The following is a 19,680-nucleotide window of genomic DNA, read 5'->3' as shown; positions in this document are numbered from 1 at the left end:
CTGCTATGGCGGTGTGTTTACTCACAGGATGAGTAGCGCTGCCCAATACTGTCACTATGGCGGTGTGTTTACTCACAGGATGAGTAGCGCTGCCCAATACTGTCACTATGGCGTTGTGTCCACTCACAGGATGAGTGGCGCTGCCCAATACTGTCACTATGGCGGTGTGTCCACTCACAGGATGAGTGACGCTGCCCAATAAACTCGCCTCTCGGGGCCCAACTTAGACCACACACCCAGCCCACACACACTATAAAACGTAGAATACAATACATAATACAACGAAACATTTAATTCCCATTTCCCCGTAGACACGCCCACGCTTAAACACGCATATCTGTTGTTGTTGTTGTTTTAGATAAAGCTGCTGGGAACAAAAATTTCCAAGTAGCACGGGCTATGGTGAGCCCGTAGTGGACTTACCTGGCACAGGAGCGGGGCAAGTAGCACGGGCTATGGTGAGCCCGTAGTGGACTTACCTGGCACAGGAGCGGGGCTCTAGCCGTACGCCTGTCTGAGCTGTCACACAGCCTTCCAAGAGACTAGTGGACAGGTGGGAGAAACAGACAGAAGTGACACATATAAGTGAATATGTGGGGCTCTAAGCTACATAAGTGAGTCAATAGAGCAGAAGAGATGCCACCAATAGAGTCCCACAAGAGGCACTTATAGAGCCTTTTTTAGCTCTATATAATCTTCCACAGGGTAAAGACCCGTTCCTCTCAATCTTTGCTAATGAATTATGGGGATAAATCTGGAATAAGATAGCGAGAAACTTCAAGATGATCTAAATAACTGAAAGAAATGATCCAATAAATGGCCAGAAGAGTTAAACTGAAGTAAGTGCAATATAATAAATTAGTCAGTGGGAACAGGTGTCGGATTCTAGGTACCAAAGTGAAGATGAAACCGTTCAAGAATCGGTGACATTTCTTGGGGGTTTTGACATCCAACTCGCCCTTACGAGGTGTCCAACCCGTTCTCGCACTTTCTTACAGTCAATATTGACTTATTAAATACGTGCATATGTGACATACTAAACATACTAGTTTACCTTGAAAAGCTTCATAGAAAATACCGACCTTATCTAACCTTCTTAGTATGTTAAGATAAGCATCTTATTGCTTCGTAATTACAATTATTACTTAACCTATACCTATAATAGGTTAATAATTGTAATTACGAAGCAATAAGATGCTTATCTTAACATACTAAGAAGGTTAGGTAAGGTCGGTATTTTCTATGAAACTTTTCAAGGTAAACTAGTATGTTTAGTATGTCACATATGCACATATTTAATAAGTCAATATTGACTATACGAAAGTGCGAGAACGGGTTGAGGTGTCACAATATTACAAAAATGTAAAAAATTGTACTAAATGTACAATTGTATGTATGTAAATGTAAAAAATTGTACAAAAATGTACTAAATTGTCCGAATCTAACGTTTCAGACGACCTACAAACAGAACGCAAAACAGCCCGTCAATTTTACGAGCCACTATGATTTACAAACCGGCTCGTAAATATGATTTACAGCCTATCTTGAGGTTAGGTTATCTTGAGATGATTTCGGGGCTTTAGTGTCCCCGCGGCCCGGTCCTCGACCAGGCCTCTACCCCCATGAAGCAGCCCGTGACAGCTGACTAACACCCAGGTACCTATTTTACTGCTAGGTAACAGGGGCATAGGGTGAAAGAAACTCTGCCCATTGTTTCTCGCCGGCGCCTGGGATCGAACCCAGGACCACAGGATCACAAGTCCAGCGTGCTGTCCCCTCGGCTGACCGGCTCCCCAACTTAACTCCCCACCGGCTCCCCAACTTAACTCCCCACCGGCTCCCCAACTTAACTCCCCACCGGCTCCCCAACTTAACTCCCCACCGGCTCCCCAACTTAACTCCCCACCGACCTAACTTAACGTTGGGGGGGGGGGGGATTTTGACAGCGAAATATGACTGTGCTGTTAGAGATTAGAAGCGAATGCTACCTTATCTTGAGGTTATCTTGAGATGATTTCGGGGCTTTAGTGTCCCCGCGGCCCGGTCCTCGACCAGGCCTCCACCCCCAGGAAGCAGCCCGTGACAGCTGACTAACACCTAGGTACTTATTTTACTGCTAGGTAACAGGGGCATTCAGGGTGAAAGAAACTTTGCCCATTTGTTTCTGCCTCGTGCGGGAATCGAACCCGCACCACAGAATTACGAGTCCTGTGCGCTATCCACCGGGCTACCTTGGCCAGCATAAGAGCTGGCTTTATATACATGTAAAAAAGAACCACTTAGGACCGTATATACAACATATGTCAGACCAATCCTGGAATATGCAGCTCCTGTGTGGAGTCTTATCTTGTCAAACACAACACGGAGGTTCTTGAGAGGTTATCTTGAGATGATTTCGGCGCTTTTTAGTGTCCCCGCGGCCCGGCCCTCGACCAGGCCTCCACCCCCAGGAAGCAGCCCGTGACAGCTGACTAACTCCCGAGTACCTATTTACTGCTAGGTAACAGGGGCTTCAAAGGTAACTAGGTAAGGGCCTAGGTAACAAGAGGTGGAGACATTTCAGAGATATGCCACCAGGCTGGTCCCGGATGTGAGAGGCATAAGATACGAGGGAAGACTAATGACACTAAATCTCTCCATCACTGGAAGAGAGGAGATTTACGCGGAGACATGATTACGTCATACAAAGTTGTCTGGGGAATTGCTTGTGCAAGCATAGACAGATTATTTAGGATGTTTGGTAAAGGAAATGGTAAAGATAAGTTTGTTAAAGATAAACAATGACAGCCGGTCGGCCTAGCGGACAGCACGCTGGACTTGTGATTCTGTGGTCCTGGGTTCGATCCCAGGCGCCGGCGAGAAACAATGGGCAGAGTTTCTTTCACCCTATGCCCCTGTTACCTAGCAGTAAAATAGGTACCTGGGTGTTAGCCAGCTGTCACGGGCTGCTTCCTGGGGGTGGAGGCCTGGTCGAAGACCGGGCCGCGGGGGCACTAAAGCCCCGAAATCATCTCAAGATAACCTCAAGATAGAAACTAGTTATCAAAATAACCAGCAGACATTATTATTTGTTCAATGTTGTGTTAAATGTGGACTAATGTGAAGTGACGGAGCTAGAATCTGTGCATAGTCTCAAATGTGACAGTTAAGGAGTCCAATTGTCCTGTACAGGTTTACTGATGGGTTATAATCAGGATATAACATATAGTATGGGACATGATCGCCACATACAAAATTCAAGGAAACTTACAGGGTAGACAACAAATTATTTTCATGCGAAATTCTTCAACACAGAAATACAGATAGAAAGTACTGAACGAGCCACAAGGATATTAAAAAAAAATTGTTTCACTGTCATGGAAGTTATTAAAGAACATTTCTAGTTCGAGATCGAGATCTACAAGAGTTGTTGATCTACAAGTTGATCTACAGTTGATCTACAAGAGTTGTTACATTCTTGTAGAGCCACTAGTACGCGTAGCGTTTCGGGCAGGTCCCTGGAATACGATCCCCGCCGCGAAGAATCGTTGTTACAACCAAGTACACATTTTACTGTTGAGTTAAACAGAGCTACAGTTAAGGATTTGCGCCCAGTAAATCCTCCCCGGCCAGGATACGAACCCATGACAAAGCGCTCGCGGAACGCCAGGCGAGTGTCTTACCACTGCACCACGGAGACAGTTAAATGGTGGAAGTAAAATACATAGACGAATTTATATAGGGATAAGATTACACCGAAGGAGTTGCAGGAATAGAGCATTAGGCAAGCATCATAGTCAAATCTTCATATGTAAAGGAAAAAAAAATGATTTAACCGTTTCCAAGTAGAGTCGTATCTTATACTAATTAAGATTATAGCAAGATTATATCATAATAATCTTTTGACGAAATTTTTTCCTGGTTTTTCTTCACACTATATTTGTTTTCCAATACATAATATTTTTCTCTGTCTTTTAATTTTGCATATTCTCAGCAGTTAGATAATATACATAGGCATAAAATAGTGTAATGTTTCCCATGAAATCTATATATAATGTTTTTTTTATCAACTAACTTAGCAGTAACTCTCACACTCTCAATCTCTCTCTCTCTCTCTCTCTCTCTCTCTCTCTCTCTCTCTCTCTCTCTCTCTCTCTCTCTCTCTCTCTCTCTCTCTCTCTCTCTCTCTCTCTCTCTTCCTTTCATTCACTAACAGATTACAGAGGAAGTCAGACATAAAGGTGTTGGTTCCTGACCTTAGCAGTCTTACCCATCTCCACTCACATGCTGTCTAAGATTCGCTACTTGGAACAAAAAGTTCCAAGTATCACAGGCTATGGTGAGCCCGTAGCTGCCCTCACAGATCACGTCTCATTACTTACCAGCACGTCACCTAAACTCAACAGCTGTTCTCTGAAGCTTGGGCTTCAGGGAACTTGGCTTTGTTCTTAATAACCAAGTAACGACTTGGGATTGGAGAACCACTGCTCTTACGGAACTATGGTACCACCTGGTTGTTGACACGCGTATTGGTGATTCGTAACGTGTACTAATCTTGTTGTGCTTGACAGGGGGGAAAGGGGTTGAGCTTAGGCTCTTTGGTCCCGCCTGTTAATCAACTGGTATACAGGGTTCTGTGACTATTGGGCTCTATCATAAACGTGTGTGTGTGTCTGACTAGCATACATCTAGTGGAAAATCTCGCATATATCAAGCAAGATTTACCCACATCCCACAATGTGGGACGTGAGTCCTGCAAAAAGGTTTGTCTCTCATACCACAACCTGTCTACCCTACCGTGGAGGCTTAGGCTGCTACCAAAGCTGGGACTGGAGCAGTAGGATTGGGGGTTGAGGGGATTGGAGTGGAGAGGATTGGTGGTGCTTGGGAATAGATGGAGGACCGGCCTTGTGTAGGGTGAAATGGGGAAGTAGCGGATCTCTGTGGGGATGAGTGTTCAGAGCGGAAACGTTGAAGGTTATTTCGTGTTAACTTAGAAGTCAAGATGGGAACTGGAGAAGGGATAGGCGAGAGTGGGTAGAGGACGGGAGGATAGGCAGTAGGATAATAATGGTTATTGTCACACCTAACTGTGTCATACTTTATTCGTAGTAATATCATCTCATTTGCCCTCGTTTCAACTTACAACAGTAACCCCTATTTGACTCTACCAAGGCCGACATCTCCTCTACTTAACTCTATCAGGGGCCCAGCATCCACCCCTACTTTACCCAAGGGGGCCAGCATCCCCCCCCCCCCTGCTTTACCAGGGGCCAGCATCCACCCCTACTATACCAGGGGCCAGCATCCACCCCTACTTTACCCAAGGGGGCCAGCATCCCCCCCCTGCTTTACCAGGGGCCAGCATCCACCCCTACTATACCAGGGGCCAGCATTCAACCCTCTCCCTACAGGAGCAGCACCACACAATCTGTCCTCCCCGCCCAAGCCTCCGAACCACTGCCACTAACCACTGCCTCTAACCACTGCCTCTAACCACTGCCACTAACCACTGCCACTAACCACTGCACCTAACCACTGCCCCTAACCACTGCCACTAACCACTGCCCCCTAACCACTGCCACTAACCACTGCCTCTAACCACTGCCACTAACCAACAGCATCAGTAATGTGAGAGTCGTGTCGCGGAGATGATCAGGGGCGCCGATGCCCCTCTTGATCAAGGTCTTCGACACGGACTCATCAGCCAGGCGATGATGCCCAGATGCCGTCTGCCACCCACGGCGACCAGGCAACCACCCCCCCCCCCCCCACCATCATCCATCGAGCTGTACCTTGGGCCTCATCCCTCGACCTCCACCCGTCGGCCTCAGCCTCCGACCTCGCCCTTGACTGGAGGACAATCGTCATTCATACCCCCTTGCACACTTCGAAGTTTGCAGTAGACCAGAGAGAGATTTCTTGCTGAGGTTAAACAAGTGGAAAAGGCTGTTTTGGTGCTTGTAAGGAGTCGTGGGATGGGGTCTGGTGGTAGGGGAAGATGGGATGGGACCTGGTGATGGTGGGGAGATGGAGTGGGACCTGGTGATGGTGGGGAGAGATGGGATGGGACCTGGTGATGGGGAGGGAATGGGTAAAGGAGATTATCAACATTTTGAGTATTGATTGTGTGCCCTAGAGGCGGTGAGTCTATTGTGCACCCCCATATACTCATCCTGTATGTGTATGGGGTGCAGGGAGTATGGGGAGTAGTTGTGTGTATGTGATAGGAAGAACAGAGATGACTCTGAATGAGAGAGAAAGGAGAGAGCAGCGATCTCTCACTCTCTCTCTCTCTCTCTCTCTCTCTCTCTCTCTCTCTCTCTCTCTCTCTCTCTCTCTCTCTCTCTCTCTCTCTCTCTCTCTCTCTCTCTCTCTCTCTCTCCTCCCACATGTTATTGATGTGCGCGTCAACTGTTAAGCCTGGCTCTGTTTGGACAAGAGACCAACACGTCTCAACACGCTCCCACTTATCTCTGTCTTCTACCTCTCCTTCTCTTTTTTTTCCAAGACACTTCAAGACACTTGGCCCCACGGGTCATTTTGTTGTTCTTATTATTAACCCGATGGGGTTAATATTGACCTCCCCCCCCCCCGTACACCACAAAAGATGGCAGCATTGAAGTCTTGGGAGACTACGTCGATTGTTTGGGTTGATATATATAAATATTGTATATATAAAAAGTTGTGAAGGTACCACCTCTGGTGCAAGTGTAGGGGGACCCATAGCCTCGGATAAGAATGAATATATATAATATATATATATATTTATATAAGAACTCTTATGACCCGACCAGGGTTCGAACTTACATTATTAGGACTCACCAGCAATTTCTTCTCTCTGATGAAGTGGTTAAGGTCAAATTACAATTAATGAGGCAGGTTTGGATACATGTACTGTACTTGTTTGAATGGCAAGGATTGTGGCTATGTATTGGATCTGAAAAGTTGAAATAGGAGAACGGGACTTCCGGTAGCACCTGTAGAGTCGTGTAGAGTCGTATAGAGTCCTGTAGAGTCGTGTAGAGTCGTATAGAGTCGTGTAGAGTCATCATCAGTATAAATAGTGTTTGGGAAGAGAAGGGAACTATCAGGAGACAGCGTCAAGCCATTGCGACTATATATATAACACCTGGAAGGGATCAGGATAATGATTTGGGATGGGACGGGGAGAAAGGAATGGTGCCCAACCGTTTGGACGGTCGGGGATTGAACTCCGGCCCGCATGAGGCGAGACAACCGCGCTCTACCGTCCAGCCCAAGTGGTTTGTCATAGTGTGAGAGATACAGCGTTCTGTCAGTAGAGTTTCAATCTAAGTTCGGGCATTGCATTTTGCTGTAAGCCGACCCAGGTTGAACTCGCGTTATCTTCTTGGATGAAGAGAGAGAAAGAGAGAGAGAGAGAGAGAGAGAGAGAGAGAGAGAGAGAGAGAGAGAGAGAGAGAGAGAGAGAGAGAGAGAGAGAGAGAGAGAGAGAGAGATCTCTTAGATAGAGAGAGAGATAACATTTTGGGTCGTAATCTCCCGCGGTGAGGGGTAAAGGCCGTTGTTATCACTCTTGCTAAAGTTTACGAATGTTTAATTGCGGTTCTAGTAATTCATTATTGATGGATGTTAACCTATCAGCGACGGTCTCGCTTCATGCAGGTCGGCGTTCAATACCCCGACCGTCCACAAGTGATTGGGCACCATTCCTTTCCATCGTCCCATCCCAAATCCTTATCCTGACCCCTTCCCAGCTATACAGCTATATAGTTGTAATGGCTTGGCGCGTTCTCCTGATATTTCGTTCCTTCCTTCCATGGTAATAGCTTGCATGGGTTCAGACGGGCATTGTTGATCATCTTGACACCTATTAAAGTATTGATTTCAGGGATACTATCACTCAAGCTTGTGAGGTTATCTTGAGATGATTTCGGGGCTTTAGTGTCCCCGCGGCCCGGTCCTCGACCAGGCCTCCACCCCCAGGAAGCAGCCCGTGACAGCTGACTAACACCCAGGTACCTATTTTACTGCTAGGTAACAGGGGCATAGGGTGAAAGAAACTCTGCCCATTGTTTCTCGCCGGCGCCTGGGATTAAACCCAGGACCACAGGATCACAAGTCCAGCGTGCTGTCCGCTCGGCCGACCGGCTCCCATGAAGTGACACTGAAGTTCTTCCTCATATTTAGTAATTATATTTTGCACCATTTCTAGCCCTCCAAACATTCTTTCCGGCGCTATAGAGCATCGATGCAACAAATACAATCAATCAACGATCTAATGCATGTAAGATACAGCTTTTTTTTTGCAATTCTGACATTTGCACCACAGCCGGGGTGATAGCGGGCCACAGCCTTGAGATCATTCAACCTCTTTCTTTTCATTGACGATCCATGACCCAATGACTTTACATTGACGAGGGAGCCGGTCGGCCGAGCGGACAGCACGCTGGACTTGTGATCCTGTGGTCCTGGGTTCAATCCCCGGCGCCGGCGAGAAACAATGGGCAGAGTTTCTTTCACCCTGTTACCTAGCAGTAAAATAGGTACCTGGGTGTTAGTCAACTGTCACGGGCTGCTTCCTGGGGGTGGAGGCCTGGTCAAGGACCGGGGCCGCGGGGACACTAAAAAGCCCCGAAATCATCTCAAGAAATCATCTGAAGATAGTATCTAGTGGTATGGATTACTATCTCGTCAATATAGTTTATGATGAGCTCTTCGGATATACTATAGAACAGAGGTTAGCAGCGTATTGATTAATAGGCATCCATCAGTCTCAGGAGACTATGGAGTTACGCTCTGGTTGTCGGTCTGGAGTGGCCTCTCCAGGGCGCAAAGCCAGGGTAGGTTGATTCGGGGGGAGAAGCTGTTACCCATGCAGCAGGTCCTCCCCCCTCTCTTAACATTTGCAATAAGGTGGGGCTGAGGACACCCTCCTGCTGGGTGCCTAGCGCACAGCCTCTTGATGTACCTCTGTAGCCCTGTGGAAGTACAGATTACTTTGTTACAGTATTTACATCTCATTAAGAGATGATGCCATCCCTTTTCCCTCGTCCTTAAACATACATTATGGAGAGTTTACCGCCGCCTGTCACCCTAGCATCGCCGTCTGTCACCCTAGCACCGCCGTCTGTCACCTTAGCATCGCCGTCTGTCACCCTAGCACCGCCGTCTGTCACCCTAGCACCGCCGTCTGTCACCCTAGCACCGCCGTCTGTCACCCTAGCATCGCCGTCTGTCACCCTAGCACCGCCGTCTGTCACCTAGCACCGCCGTCTGTCACCCTAGCATCGCCGTCTGTCACCTAGCATCACCATCTGTCACCCTAGCACCGCCGTCTGTCACCCTAGCACCGCCGTCTGTCACCCTAGCACCGCCGTCTGTCACCCTAGCACCGCCGTCTGTCACCCTAGCACCGCCGTCTGTCACCCTAGCACCGCCGCCTGTCACCCTAGCATCGCCGTCTGTCACCCTAGCACCGCCATATACCACTCTTGCGTCTCAACCTAATGTATTTTGCAGGGAGTCATTAATTAACGCTTAGTGTGAGTGAAGCCTCACAATGTGTCAATACTTCTCTCTCATCCCTTTCTCCCTCTCTCCCCCCCCCCCTCTCTCTCTCTCTCTCTCTCTCTCTCTCTCTCTCTCTCTCTCTCTCTCTCTCTCTCTCTCTCTCTCTCTCTCTCTCTCTCTCTCTCTCTCTCTCTCCCACACCCTCTCCCTTTCACTTCCTCTGATTTGCAATGTATTCCCGCCTTAACTACACCACAGGGAGGTATATCTAGTGAATATCATAGATGGCTGGTACAAGGAAAAAATATATTTTCTCTGTATATACAAACCAATTATAAATGTACAATTATGGATGAAGTTTTTTATTTGGTTTCTCAGTAGTGCTACAGACGTTGTCTGTGATGCAACTTCGGGTGTCTCTGTATGGGGCCCTATGGATCCCTATGGTCCCTATTGGGCCCTATTGGGTGCCCCTATGGTCCCTATTGCGCCCTATGAGTCCCTATGGTGGCACCCGTTTTCTATGTACGGTGCCGCCTTCGTCGTGTCTTCACGACGTCTCCGTCAGTCAGTGCCAGGAACCTGGGCCACATTCCCTGGTCGTAGCTCTCCTCCTCCCCCGGCCCCCGGCTCCTAGACACAGTCGGGTGTGTCAGCCGTAAATATGCAGGCCATAGTGTCAAGGTTAGATCATTATAACGTCACTTAGGTTAGGTTTAGATGAGTTAAGTTACGCTCGCCTCGTCAAGTTACAGAGTGGTGAGAGCTTTAACCGCTACGGCCCGTCGTGTTACCTTCTGCTCCAGTTAACTTGGGTTCTTAAAGTTCGTCATTTCCGTGAAATGATGTCCGTCTTTCTTGATTCTTAGATGTCACCCGCCCAGTCTCCCAACCCGGCTTCAGTCATCAGCTCGGGCTCCTAAGGTTTCTCAAACGTCAAGGAAACGGTCAGTTTAAAGTAGTCTCTCCTAACCTACCCAGAGGACCCACAACAGAAAACGGGACAGTACGTCACTTTGGCCAGCTGCTTTCATTTTCTAGCACGACGATTTGTGGCCGTAATGTAACGCATACGAGTGAAATACGACGTTCTTTGTAGAAGGACAGGTTGTAGTGATACGCTGACACCCCCTTTGCTTACCTTGAGGTTACCTTGAGGTTACCTTGAGGTTACCTTGAGGTTACCTTGAGGAGCTTCCGGGGCTTAGCGTCCCCGCGGCCCGGTCGTCGACCAGACCTCCTACTTACTAGACCTCCTCCTTACTAGAAACTACCAGCCTCCCCCACATATACACTCACACAGCTAAATAATTGAATAATAATAAATAATAATTTCATGTAAAAGTACATATATACAAAATGAGTTACAAGCAGAATAATGGATTTCTAGAAATAAGTTAATGAGACCAGGAGACATCTACACCATAATGGGAAGGCAGCTACGAGACCAGGAGACATCTACACCATAATGGGAAGGCAGCTACGAGACTGAAAGAGAGCAAGTGGAATATGTACTGAGGGAGGAGGCTGTGGAAGCCACCTCCATCCACAACCTTAAAAGATAAATTCGACAAAGAATCCAAGCGTCAGAATATTTAAATTGTAACGCGACAGGTTCAACAAGGTTAGCAGGCAGGGCATAAAGAGCTAAACCTCACTCCGCAGTAGACATTGATCAGCACACACACACACACGCGTGCGCACACACACACACACACACACACACACACACACACACACACACACACACACACACACACACACACATCCTTGGGAGGGCAGTGAGGCTGAAGTAGTTTATTAAGATATAAATACTCATCCTTTTGTGTGTATTCACACCTCAATAAACTTATTTCAATTCAACTTCAGGTGATATTCAACTTATTAGTATGACGTATTACTCTTCTTGTTCGTATTGTGTAAATCAGATGTGTATTGCCTTGAAGGGGGGTCCTGATTTAAGTTTCTAAACGATGTTCTAATGCATTCCAGCAACCATCTGTTAGCCCACTCCTGGAGAGTGACAAGGAGATTTATCAAGCTTAGTGTCATCTGCAAGTATTGTCATGTGTCCGAGCTTCTTCCACTGCGGGGTAGGTCGTTCACATCCATTAGAAACAGTAGTGGTCCCAGGACTGAGCCTTGTAGGACCCCTTTCCTTACATTTATCCAGCTCGATATCTTGACTGTGACTCTGATTTCTGTGTGTGTGTGTGTGTGTGTGTGTGTGTGTGTGTGTGTGTGTGTACTCACCTAATTGTACTCACCTAATTGTGCTTGCGGGGGTTGAGCTTTGGCTCTTTGGTCCCGCCTCTCAACTGTCAATCAACTGGTGTACAGATTCCTGAGCCTACTGGGCTCTATCATACCTACATTTGAAACTGTGTATGGAGTCAGCCTCCACCACATCACTTCCTAGTGCATTCCATTTATTAACTACTCTGACACTGAAAAAATTCTTTCTAACGTCTCTGTGGCTCATCTGGGTACTAAGTTTCCACCTGTGTCCCCTTGTTCGTGTCCCACCCGTGCTGAAGAGTTTGTCTTTGTCCACCCTGTCAATTCCCTTGAGAATTTTGTAGGTGGTTATCATGTCTCCCCTTACTCTTCTGTTTTCCAGGGATGTGAGGTTCAGCTCCTTTAGCCTTTCCTCGTAGCTCAATCCTCTCAGTTCCGGGACGAGCCTGGTGGCATACCGCTGAATCTTCTCTAACTTTGTCTTGTGTTTAACTAGGTATGGACTCCAGGCTGGAGCTGCATACTCCAGGATTGGTCTTACATAAGTGGTATACAGGGTTCTGAAAGATTCCTTACACAAGTTTCTGAAGGCAGTTCTTATGTTGGCCAGTCTAGCATATGCCGCTGATGATATTCTTTTGATGTGGGCCTCTGGGGACAGGTTCGGTGTGATATCAACCCCCAGATCCTTCTCTCTATTTGATTCTTGCAGGATTTCCCCTCCCAGATGATACCTTGTGTTCAGCCTCCTGCTCCCTTCGCCTAATTTCATCACCTTACACTTTCCAGAGTTGAACTTCAGCAGCCATTTTCTAGACCATTCCTCCAGTTTATCCAGGTCATCCTGTAGTCTCTGCCTATCTTCATCCGTCTTGATTCTTCTCATAATTTTTGCATCATCAGCAAACATCGAGAGGAATGAGTCTATACCCTCTGGAAGATCGTTCACATATATTAGAAACAGGATGGGTCCAAGTACTGAGCCCTGTGGGACTCCGCTGGTGACATCTCGCCACTCTGATGTCTTCCCCCTCACCGTTACTCGCTGTTTCCTGTTGCTTAAGTACTCCCTTATCCACTGGAGCACCTTCCCTTTTACTCCTGCCTGTTGCTCCAACTTTTTTAACAGCCTTTTATGGGGTACTGTGTCAAAGGCTTTTTGGCAATCCAGGAAAATGCAGTCGGCCCACCCTTCTCTTTCCTGCCTAATTTTCGTTGCCTGGTCATAAAATTCTATTAACCCTGTGAGGCACGATTTACCATCTCTGAACCCATGTTGGTGGTGCGTTACAAAGTTATTTCCCTCCAGATGCTCTACGAGCCTTTTCCTCACGATCTTCTCCAGCACCTTGCATGGTATACAAGTTAAGGAAACTGGCCTGTAATTCAGTGCCTCTTGCCTGTCACCCTTTTTGTATATTGGGACCACGTTAGCTGTCTTCCAACTTTCTGGTAAGTCTCCTGTTTCCAGTGACCTGTTATACACCATAGAGAGTGGCACACTTAGTGCTTCTGCACCTTCCTTTAGTATCCATGGTGAGATTCTATCAGGCCCAACAGCCTTTGTCACATCTAGCTCCAGCAGACACCTTTTGACCTCATCACTGGTGAGGTCAAATTCCTCCAAGGTTTCCAAGGTTGCCGCCTCCTCATTTAGTGCAGGGGCTTCTCCTTGTTCTATTGTGAAGACCTCCTGGAATCTCTTGTTGAGTTCTTCACACACCTCCTTGTCATTCTCTGTGTATCTGTTCTCCCCTTTCCGCAGCTTCATCACTTGTTCCTTCACTGCTGTTTTCCTCCTGATATGGCTGTGGAGCAGCTTTGGTTGGGTCTTGGCTTTACTCGCGATGTCATTTTCAAACTGTCTCTCTGCTTCCCTCCTCACTCTGATGTACTCATTTCTGGCCCTCTGGTACCTCTCCCTGCTCTCTGGTGTTCTGTTATTTCTGTAGTTTCTCCATGTTCTTTTACTCAGTTGTTTCGCTACCTTACATTCCTGGTTGAACCTTGGGTTTTTCTGTTGTTTTTCGTTTTTCTCCTTTTGGACGGGGATAAACCTGTCTGCAGCTTCCTGGCACTTTTGGGTGACAATATCCATCATGACCTGCACATTCTTGTCTCTAAGTTCTGTTTCCCATGGTATTCCCATTAGGAAGTTCCTCATCTCGTCATATTTTCCTCTTCGGTAATTCAGTCTTTTCCCCTCCACTCCCATCCTTGGATAGGTTATCCCTACCTCCACCAAGTACTCAAAGGTCAGTACACTGTGGTCACTCATTCCTATGGGGGCTTCAACTTTGACTTCCCTTATTTCTGACTCATTTAGGGTGAATATTAAGTCGAGACTAGCTGGTTCATCATTGCCTCTCATTCTTGTGGGTTCCTTGACATGCTGGCTCAGAAAATTCCTTGTTGCCACTTCCAAGAGTTTAGCTCGCCACGTATCTGCACCACCATGTGGGTCCCCATTCTCCCAGTCTATCTTTCCATGGTGTGTGTGTGTGTGTGTGTGTGTGTGTGATTGAATGGCTGAGCGTCTGAGCTTAAGTCCCCGCCATTGAATCATTCATTCAATCCAACAACTTTCCCTTATCTCTTATCCTCGAGCAGACCTTAACCAGATATATCCTTCCATACACCTTAGTGGTGATTCCGAGGATCAACGTCCCCTCGTAGGCCCGGTCTCTGACCAGCCCTACTGCAGGTCTCGTCATCAGCAGCTGCGAAATAAGCGACGTACAACAAACCCCCAAATACAACAACAACAACACAGGAGCCGCGTCAACACGCATGCGCGTCCCGCTCGTCAGTTAACCTTGAGCTATGTGTCAGCTCTCAGTCGTCACTGAACCACGACAGGCGACACATCTCCTTTCCTCTCTTGAAAGCCGTGACAAATAAAAATGAAGAAAAGTAAACAAAATAACACATTTTAGAGTAGCTGTAGAATGAGGAGAATGGAAAAAATGGTTCAATTTTGTTATGTAGGTTAGCAGAGTATAATAATCCACCCCCCTGGCCCTCCCTAACCCATCCTTATCTACCTACCCATCCCCTACCCCCGTCCTCCACTCCCTATCCCTCCCATCCACCCGTCCCGGGTCTTATGTAGTCGATTACCTTTACCGTATCTGGGTCAGCCCTCCCACCATGTGGGTGGAGGTGGTGTGGGTGTGTGTTCTGTGGGCGGCCGCGGCCTGTTTGACCTACGTAAATTGTTCTCCAGGGACTTGTGTATGTATGTATGAGATACTGAGTGGCTGACGGACTGCTTGTCAGCGGCTCGTGTTGGGGGATGTGTTGGGGGATGTGTAGGAGGTGCTGGGGATGTGTGGGAGAGGCTGGAGATGTGTGGGAGATGCTGTGGGATGTGTGGGAGAGTCTGGGGTGTGTGGGATATGCTGTGGGATGTGTGGGAGAGTCTGGGGTGTGTGGGAGATGCTGTAGGATGTGTGGGAGATGCTGTGGGATGTGTGGGAGAGTCTGGGGTGTGTGGGAGATGCTGTAGGATGTGTGGGAGATGCTGTGGGATGTGTGGGAGAGTTTGGGGTGTGTGGGATATGCTGTGGGATGTGTGGGAGAGTCTGGGGTGTGTGGGATATGCTGTAGGATGTGTGGGAGATGCTGTGGGATGTGTGGGAGAGTCTGGGGTGTGTGGGATATGCTGTGGGATGTGTGGGAGAGTCTGGGGTGTGTGGGATATGCTGTGGGATGTGTGGGAGAGTCTGGGGTGTGTGGGAGAGTCTGGGGTGTGTGGGATATGCTGTGGGATGTGTGGAAGAGTCTGGGGTGTGTGGGATATGCTGTAGGATGTGTGGGAGATGCTGGGGTGTGTGGGTTATGCTGGTGATGTGTGGGAGATCATATTGGTGTTGAAGTATCTATGAAAGAGACTGTGTAATTGTTTTGTGAATGATGACTGGCATCTATATGGTGGTAACATGGTTCAATATTTTTTGGCGTTTTTGGATGACGTTGTGGATGACGTTGTGGATGACTTTGTGGATGACTTTGTGGATGACTTTGTGGATGACTTTGTGGATGACTTTGTGGATGACTTTGTGGATGACTTTGTGGATGACTTTGTGGATGACTTTGTGGATGACTTTGTGGATGACTTTGTGGATGACTTTGTGGATGACTTTGTGGATGTGGATGAAAGAAGAACATGAGGATAAAATAAATAGCAGAAGGCCTCGTAGCCTGGTGGATAGCGCGCAGGACTCGTAATTCTGTGGCGCGGGTTCGATTCCCGCACGAGGCAGAAACAAATGGGCAAAGTGTCTTTCACCCTGAATGCCCCTGTTACCTAGCAGTAAATAGGTACCTGGGAGTTAGTCAGCTGTAACGGGCTGCTTCCTGGGGGTGGAGGCCTGGTCGAGGACCGGGCCGCGGGGACACTAAAAAGCCCCGAAATCATCTCAAGGTAACCTCAAGGTAAGGTAGGCCTATTGGCCAATACGAGGCAACGTCAATTTATATCCACCCAACCCATTCATATATATATATGTCTAACCTACGCTTGAAACAATCCATCGACCCCACGTCGATTATGTTACCCGGTAATCTGCCCTACAAACCATCAAACCCCCGTTAACAAACCAGTATTTACCCAGGGCTTTCCTAAATTTAAATTTATCCAATTTATAGCCATTGTTTCGTGTTTATATTTTTTGTGTTAATTGCTTAGAAAATTGTATTTGCATCTTCTTTTGTTATACCTTGCGCAGTCACTTGGGCCGGACGGTAGAGCGACGGTCTCGCTTCATGCAGGTCGGCGTTCAATCTCCGACCCTCCAAGTGGTTTTGGCCACCATTCCTTCCCCCCTTCCCATCCCAAATCCTTATCCTGACCCCTTCCAAGTGCTATATAGTAATGACTTGGCGCTTTTCCCTTGATAGTTCCCTTCCCTTGTTACAATCAACAATCCGGTTGTTAATTATGCTTCGTTTTCTAGATGCAGTATGATTGGGGTTCCTAATCCCTCTTCCTAAGGATTGGTTTACAATCATCATCTTTCAATATAGGTTTACAAGTTAATTTAAGTTTGTTCTATGTTACTGAGACCTTATTTGATCCCCGTAATTTAAGTGTGTGGGGGGGGGGTGCTAACAAGGCCTACCTTGAGGCCTTGAGGTTACTTTTGAGATGATTTCGGGGCTTAACGTCCCCGCGGCCCGGTCCTCGACCAGGCCTCCTCGTTGTTGGACTAGTCAACGCCTGGATAATACTAAAGGATAATATTAGCTGCCTATCTTGAGGTTATCTTGAGATGATTTCGGGGCTTTAGTGTCCCCGCGGCCCGGTCCTCGACCAGATCTCCACCCCCCCCAGGAAGCAGCCCGTGACAGCTGACTAACACCCAGGTACCTATTTTACTGCTAGGTAACAGGGACAGGTAACAGGGACATAGGGTGAAAGAAACTCTGCCCATTGTTTCTCGCCGGCGCCTGGGATCGAACCCAGGACCATAGGATCACAAGTCCAGCGTGCTGTCTGCTCGGCCGACCGGCTTCCCTGGGGCTAACTATTGCTAGAAATAAATCCTAGTGCCCGATTTATCTTATTCCACACATTTGTAAATTATTTTTTGTTTTGCCTTAAGATCTTTCTTAATTATGACTCTTAAGATCTTTCTTGCATTCGGACAAGTGACTTAACTTAAGAAATAATATGGTCACTTTGTAAGGAAATTGACAGAAACACTTGTGGATTCAATAGCATTAACTGACGTATTGAGTTCTGGCCCAAATGTGGTCAAATGTGGTCAAATGTGGTCAAATGTGGTCAAATGTCCATTTGGTCACTTATACAGTTACTGGCCGGTGGTGCTGAATGGTGCGGAGCCTCGGAGTGGAAGCTTGTAGGCTTATTTTCAGTTCACTTTGGGAGGAGAAGTGATTGACTGCTTGTTATCGCTGGGAACAGCCACAAAGGAACTGTTGTTTGACATCTAATATTAACAAAGCTAGTGTGGGAGTGTAGGTGTGTGGGAGTGTAGGTGTGTGGGAGTGTAGGTGTGTGGGAGTGTAGGTGTGTGGGAGTGTAGGTGTGTGGGAGTGTAGGTGTGTGGGAGTGTAGGTGTGTGGGAGTGTAGGTGTGTGGGAGTGTAGGTGTGTGGGAGTGTAGGTGTGTGGGAGTGTAGGTGTGTGGGAGTGTAGGTGTGTGGGAGTGAAGGTGTGTGGGAGTGTAGGTGTGTGGGAGTGTAGGTGTGTGGGAGTGTAGGTGTGTGGGAGTGTAGGTGTGTGGGAGTGTAGGTGTGTGGGAGTGTAGGTGTGTGGGAGTGTAGATGTGTGGGAGTGTAGGTGTGTGGGAGTGTAGGTGTGTGGGAGTGAAGGTGTGTGGGAGTGTAGGTGTGTGGGAGTGAAGGTGCAGGTGTGTTGTAGTGTAGGTAGCTTCCACATCTGTGTGCTGATGTTGACATGCGCATACCTGAAGGCATAATTAAATTGTAAATGTTGAGATATCAGTGGAGGAGTAGCCAGTGGAGGGGGGTAGACATCAGTGGGGAAGGGGTAGACATCAGTGGAGGAGTAGCCAGTGGAGGGGGGTAGACATCAGTGGGGAAGGGGTAGACATCAGTGGAGGAGTAGCCAGTGGAGGGGGGTAGACATCAGTGGGGAAGGGGTAGACATCAGTGGAGGAGTAGCCAGTGGAGGGGGGTAGACATCAGTGGGGAAGGGGTAGACATCAGTGGAGGAGTAGCCAGTGGAGGGGGGTAGACATCAGTGGGGAAGGGGTAGACATCAGTGGAGGAGTAGCCAGTGGAGGGGGGTAGACATCAGTGGGGAAGGGGTAGACATCAGTGGGGTAGACATCATTGAGGAAGGAGTAGACATCAGTGATGGGGAAGAGCACTTGTGAGGATCAGATGTCTGTGTTTTGTAGATGTTCATATGGATAATTCCTCTCGTGGCTGTGGATAAGTACTGTGGTAATTGTGAGGATGTGGGACTGTTGTGGGGAAGTAGATGACTGATGTGGGGCTGGGAGTAGATGACTGCTGTGGGGCTGGGTGTAGATGAGGGAGCAAGCATAGGACTCAGGGTGAAGGTCGGGTCTGAAATGTTGGATTAATCGGGTCACTCTCGAATATCTTGTTCTTGTCCTCGACTCATGTTCTTGTTCTCTATAACTGTTCTCATCCTCGACTACTGTTCTTGACTTAGACTCCTCAGTGTTCATCTCAGCCCTGTGAGAGATGGTTTATTAAAGTAGTTTAAGGTGCACATTTCAAAGGTCACTCTTAGATTACCCTCTACTTATTTCAACTTTCTTAAGCTTCCTTCAACTTCCTTAAGCTTCCTGAGACGATCTCTGAGGTGTTATTTATTTGTTCTTTCTACTAGACTCTCATTAGTAATTTTCCTCGTATACTCTGGGCATTATTATCACTGTATACATGGAGGGCATCTCCCGGTATATATTTGACCTCTGCTTCGGGCATTTCCGGGTATTTCTTTGACCCGTGCTTCGGGTGTCGTCAATTCAATGTTTGGGATTCATATCTTTGTCAAAACGTTGACATTCTAGACCCTGAGGGAAACTTCTGTTGTACTCAATGTTCATCCCATTTGGATTATCTGATAAGTGTTTAATTAATTTGAGGTGATTTAACCTATTAAAAGGTATAAATCTAGACCAATCCCACCTACGCTACTGAAGCCGTTGATCATTACTCCAAAATATGTACAAATTATTTCTTTAAATTCCATAAATTCCCCCTAAATTTGAGCTCACTAGGCAGTTCACTGTTGTTCACTGCTTACAAATTAAGGGATAATCAAGTACAAGGACTTGTTGGGCAGTGTACGCGATTTTACGATGCTCGCAGATGGTTCGACTCCCCCTTGGGAAGGGAGTATTGCACAGTCTTAATTCCTCTCTGTTGACCCACAGAGCTCAGCTACCATACCCAGGCCGAGGGATCCGATTACCAACCTGTTTCTCGAGTTAGCCAAAAAATG

Source organism: Procambarus clarkii, chromosome 79 (assembly GCF_040958095.1).
Source record: "Procambarus clarkii isolate CNS0578487 chromosome 79, FALCON_Pclarkii_2.0, whole genome shotgun sequence".
Classification (NCBI taxonomy): domain Eukaryota; kingdom Metazoa; phylum Arthropoda; class Malacostraca; order Decapoda; family Cambaridae; genus Procambarus; species Procambarus clarkii.
This window is presented reverse-complemented; position numbering follows the sequence as displayed.